We start from the raw sequence: 5,847 nt of genomic DNA, 5'->3' as shown, positions 1-5,847 counted from the left end.
TAGGTCTCACTCTCAACACTTCTAGTTCTAGAACAGAAGACACAGGCCAGGAACAATACAGGGTCTGCACCTGAGCACAAATGCCTCCCTAAACTCTGCACCCTGGGCACCAACTTTGCTTTACCCTAGTCCTGACCCTGAGAAGGCCTATTCTGACCTATAGCCCATTCAGCAGGACTTTGATACCCTCTGCATTGTTGGTTGTAGCTATGTAACAAAGCACCCCCAAAACTCAGTGCTTTAAAATAACCACCATTTATTTCTATCATGATTCTGGAGACTGGCAACTGGAGCTGGGCTCAGTTGGACAATTCTCTCATCGGCTGGGATGCCTCATGGAACCTTGTTCAGCAGTGGCTGGGCCAGGTGGCTTTACTTCTGCTGTTGACTGGGGGTTGAATGGACTACCTCAGATTGCCCACGAGGTCTCATCCTCCAACCAGGGCTTATTCTCATGGAAGGCAGGTAAGGCTCCCAGACAGAACAGAGGTGCACAAAAACATCTTGATGCCTAGGCTCAGTGATGACACAGTCATTTCTGCTGCAGTCTATAAGCCAAAGAGAAGCATGAGGCCAACCAGATAAACTGTGAGGAATTAGCTCTGCCTCTTTATTTTTTAATATATTTTTTATTGATTTCAGAGAGGAGGGGAGAGGGGGAGAGAGACATCAATGATGAGAGAGAATCATGGATCGGCTACCTCCTGCACACCCCTCACTGGGGATCAAGCCCGCAACCCAGGCATGCACCCTTGACCAGAATCGAACCCAGGACCCTTCAGTCCGCAGGCCGATGCTCTATCCACTGAGCCAAACCAGCTAGGGCTCTACCTTTTGATGAAAGGAGCAGCAGAGTCACATTACAAAAGACCTAGATTTAAAAAGGGGTGAAAAATTGCCACCAATTTAGTCTTCAAGCTACCACTGAGCCGCACAAGCCAGGCAAGGACAAGGCTCGGTTTTCCCTGTGGTAGATTTCCTATTTTGGCCCCAATTCATTACAGCTTTCTGCATTCATCATGGGCAGAATATACTTCTCTGCCCCTTGACTGTCATTTTGGCCTTGGGACTTGCCTTGGCCAATAAAATGAGGCAGAAGTGATAGTGTGCCAGTTCCAAGGCTAGGCCTTAAGATGACTTGTGTGTTTGTGCTTTCTCTTTTCTCTTTTTACCATCACAACAAGAAGAACATGCTTAGGGCAACCCATTGATCCCAGTAGGAAGATAAGAGACACAGAGAGCAAAACCAAATTGCCCCAGCTAAGCCCAAACTAGATTAACCAATCTCCAGCCAACCCCAAGATTTCTGAGTCAAATACCCACTTTTTGTTTGCTGAGATTTTGTGGTTGCCTGTTATATGGCATTATTGTAGCTACTAGAGGCCTGGTGCACAAAATTCATGCACAGGGGGTGGGTACCTCAGCCTGACTTGCACCCTCTCCAATCTGGGAGCCCTCTCCAATCTGGGAACCCTGACGGCTTAGGCCCACTCCCCATGGTTCTTTGCTCTCTGTGGGGCCTGGCCACTCCGTGCCTACTGCCCAGAGGCCCTCCACAGCCAGGGCAGGACACTTGCCTCATTGCTGCGGCAATGAAGCAAGCATTCTGCCAGGCTGCTCACACTGCATGCTCTCAGCGGCCGCCCCCCCCAGGACTGGGGGACTCCAGCGGGGCTGAGGGGACTGGGCGCTGCCATCTTTGTGATGGAGTGATGGTTAATTTGCATATTACCCTTTTATTAGATGGATAATTAACTGATATACTACTCAAGCTCTATCTTACCACAGTTAGTTGTCACATGGCCAACAGTGCCCTCGGATATGCCAAGTTGGGGACAGCACTTTCAGTCAACTTCTTCAAGCTAAATGCCCTGCTGATTTTCTGGTAAAGCCAAATGTGGGCTGTATTCTAGAATCCATGGATGTCCGAGAAGAAAGACAAACATTCCTCCTTGCCAGATTATTAGGTACACGATGCTGCTAACTGCATCATATTCAAAATCTCATGGCTCCTAACAAGTACCACAAAGAAGTAGATGTCATCTTGACAGGATTTCTTTGTTTTCTCAATAGATGCTACAAGAGCTGCACATGCTCTCTAAAGCAGGCAATTTATCAGGAGATCAAGATTATTCATTGTGTTTTATTAATACATTTTATGCAGTCATACTGATTTCAAACAAAGGTGTCTCTTGTCTAATTGTTTTTCCCTCTGATATGATGGGAGCATTATTATAAAACAATTGTATCAATCCAAAAGTTATCTTGAGTATAAAATGTAAAGAGACTACACAAAGTGCTTCCACTTATAACAATGTGTCAAAAACTTCCTGAATCTGACAGCTTTACCTAAAAATTGAGAACATTTTACCTTCTCTCCCACTAATACCTTTTTCCTTTTTAAGCATACAGATATTAGATACCACTGAATTCTCAGAAGAACATAGTAAAATCAGCTGCAAATCAAACAAATCTTTCTAAAAAGGCAAGTGGCATGTTCAAATGCTACCAACATGGTAATCTCTGAATTGCCCTTAGCCTCCCATTTCCACCAACAAAAGTCCCTCCCTCTTTGTGAAACCACTTTCATGTTGTGAAACCCTCCCTCTGAACCACTGAATGCAGTAAGCAAACAGAGTATTAGAGTCTCAAGAAGTTTGAATAATGTACATTACTGAAGCCCATAGCCTGGACCTCCCAGACTTCCAACTACTAGGGGTCTGGTTCGAAGCCTCGGTGCTCTGAAAGCTACTGCTGCTCATTTGTGTGGGGCCACATCTCCCACAGGGTGCTTGCAGCCAATGACTCAGTATGTCAGGGGTACTAATTAAGGCAGGCCCACTCCTAGGAGACAGGGAACACACCTCTGACGGCCAATGTTGACTAGAGGGCACACTGACAACCTGGTCAAACCTTTATTTGATTGCATATCAATCTAGGATGATTCCACTCAACCTTTCACTCTCCCCTTCATTCTAGCATTGTGATCTGATGGCTCTCCTAGCCTTGCCCAGTTCCCTCACCATTTTTTTCTCACAGGCATCTAGTAAAAGCCTAAGCAACCATTACAACAGAACAACCGGTCACTATGATGCACACTGACCACCAGGGGGCAGACGCTCAACACAGAAGCTGCCCCCAGCCCACAGGCCCTGATCACAGATGGGGCCTGCTGTCCAACCTCCCAGTACTTCCCCCCCCCCTTCCCCCACCAGCAGGTCCCTATCGCCAAATCAGGGCCAGGCCCCAGGCTGGGATGGGGAACCAGGGGTGGGTGGCAGTGGATGTGGGCAGCGAGGAAGGAGGAGGCAGGGAGGCGGGGAACCTGATTGGCCTTGATCACCAGCCAGGCCTAGGGACCACACCTGTGCACAAATTTTGTGCACCGGGCCTCTAGTTTATCTTAATAAAAGCCTTGCACATTTAATCCTGTCTTGACATCTGCTTATTATAGGACTGGGACCAACACCTACAGATGCCCATCTAACTTTCAGGCTAACTACTCAGAGGAGCATGGTCTCCCTGTTCTTAAACAAACCTACTCTTAAGTAAACCCAATGACTTTTCTGGCTGGCCTAATATTAAATTCTCTACATTTTCTTATTATAATGTCTCTGTAGTGAAGACTATTTCCCAGAGGATAGGGTCCTTCAATTGGTGGGGATGGGAAGGTGAGGGTAATTCAAGGGGTGCTAAATACCTGAGCAGGTTGGTTAACATTCAGTGATACCACAACCTAATTTCAAACCTTTAAAGTCTCATTTCCAGACAACAAAGTCCAAACTCCTTGACATGACATATAACTCATTTATGAGAGCTAATATCTGTCATAAATGATCCCAATTTACCTTCCTAGACCCCCCCTACTTCCCGTCACTTTCCAATGCTATCCTCCAGGCGCCTCCATTCTTACTATCTAATTCCCAAAGAATTAAAATGACTGAGGAATAAGATCTCCTGCCCTGTTTAATTACAATAGTTACAAAATGTATGTGAGAGGAGGGATGACATTAGTTGTATAGGAAGAGTAAGGGAAGGAGAAATAGCATCTGAATATGGCTATATATATATATATACAGTCACAGCCTATCTTTTTAATTAAAGCAGCTGTTCCTTTCAACATAGTCTTTTTATCCTAAAAAAAATAAGATTTCCCCCTGGATATTGGTCTCCATATTGATAAATACCTGTTTTCCAAATGAGTTTTAGTTATCAACTGACAAAGCAGAATTTTTATCACGGTCTGTAGGAGAGTGACTAAAATATGCTAAAACTGATTTGCCTAACCAATGTGCAGGGCCTACCTGAATGAAAATTCTTGGTGGGACCTCATCTTGGACCCTGCCCTAGCCATGAAACCTTATCTGGGATGTCACACGTCAGCCTATCAAGGTTTGGTCTACATAAGACTCTTACTGCTATGTTGGAATGACACATTCCATGTATCCCCATCTCCTAATGTTACCACTATCTTTACCGTAAATTTCCAAAGCCAATTCCTAGTCTGTGTCCCAGTGATAAATTCCTCCTAGTTCTTGTCCATTTGGTTCTTGACTCCTCATTAGTTCTTGGTCTGCACTGTATTTTCTATTTGAACTGTGATTGTTTGTCGCCTCATTGCCCAGCCCACAGGGCCCTGAGGTACCACTGGCAAATGGTCCCAGTTCAGGGTGTAGAATAGACTAGAAATAGGCAAGAATTAGAAGGAGATTAGAACAAAGGCACCATCCCACTCCTCCCATAGAACCTTATCTAGCAACACCAAGAGTTATCTGCTGCCTGTCTAAGGGGCAAACACCAGCCAGGTCATCTGGGAATGAGACCTCAACACACAGCGTAGGCCTGGAAAGATCAGAGAATAAAAACAGACTTTAGGGAAGTATTTCTCCACCAGAGCCTTTATCCAAGAAATATATTTCCCCAGAGTGTGATCCATAGAAAAACAGTTCCATAAGTCACCAAGAGGTACTGCACAAAAGAACTGTGTCTTAAAGTTAGTGATTTTCTTTACTACAGGACTTCACTAAGCTTTTACTTTACTAACAGGAAATATGAATCAGCAAGAAGTAGATCCAGGATGCAGCAGTTCTCAAAATTATTTGGCCATGGAAGCTGTGTTTTGTTTTGTTTCCAATGAAGACCTATTGATGTCTTTTTATCACCTAGTGTTTAGAGGATCATGGTTTGGGAAACACTAATCAAAGGTAATGTCTCTCAGTCACAGACTACAAAGGGGAATAAAAATGATAAAGGATAGTTTCTAAAAAGCCATGTTCCTCCCCTCCCCCAAGTGACCCCTGAAAGTCCTTCTTCCACATGGGGAATTGATATTACTCTGGGTTTCCACACTTGAGGCAAAACAGTTTGGCTGCAGTGACCTTGAGAAAGTTACAAACCTATCTCAGGCATGGTTCCTTCATTTACGACAACTGGCCATAAAGATGTATCTTCCTACTCTAGTTCCCAAAGCTGTAAGAATTAATGGAGCCATTCCTAAGGAATGATGTGAATTCCTTGGAGAAAGTCTCTGTGTAAATACGAGGTCCTGTCATCTAAAATGCTGTGGATTTATGCCCTGGACTACACAGTGACAGCCATGCAGAGAGAGCCCTCCATTATTTTTCAAACCCACAGAAGTCTGATCAACATATTAGCCTTTCAGCCATTTTCATTTATAAATACCATCCTTCCAAACACAGCCTTTTCACATGAAATTTATATTCATTGCTCTGAACTGATCAAATGTGGTAGCAATGTACCCATGAAAGCCAAAACTCGTTAGTATCTCCCTATTACTATTTCTAAGGAATAGAAAAGGTAAAGGACTTGCAGTGTGGGGTGAATGTA

Source organism: Eptesicus fuscus, chromosome 1, assembly GCF_027574615.1.
Source record: "Eptesicus fuscus isolate TK198812 chromosome 1, DD_ASM_mEF_20220401, whole genome shotgun sequence".
NCBI classification, from domain to species: Eukaryota; Metazoa; Chordata; class Mammalia; order Chiroptera; family Vespertilionidae; genus Eptesicus; species Eptesicus fuscus.
The sequence above is the reverse complement of the archived record's forward strand: the minus strand, read 5'-3'. Positions refer to the sequence as shown.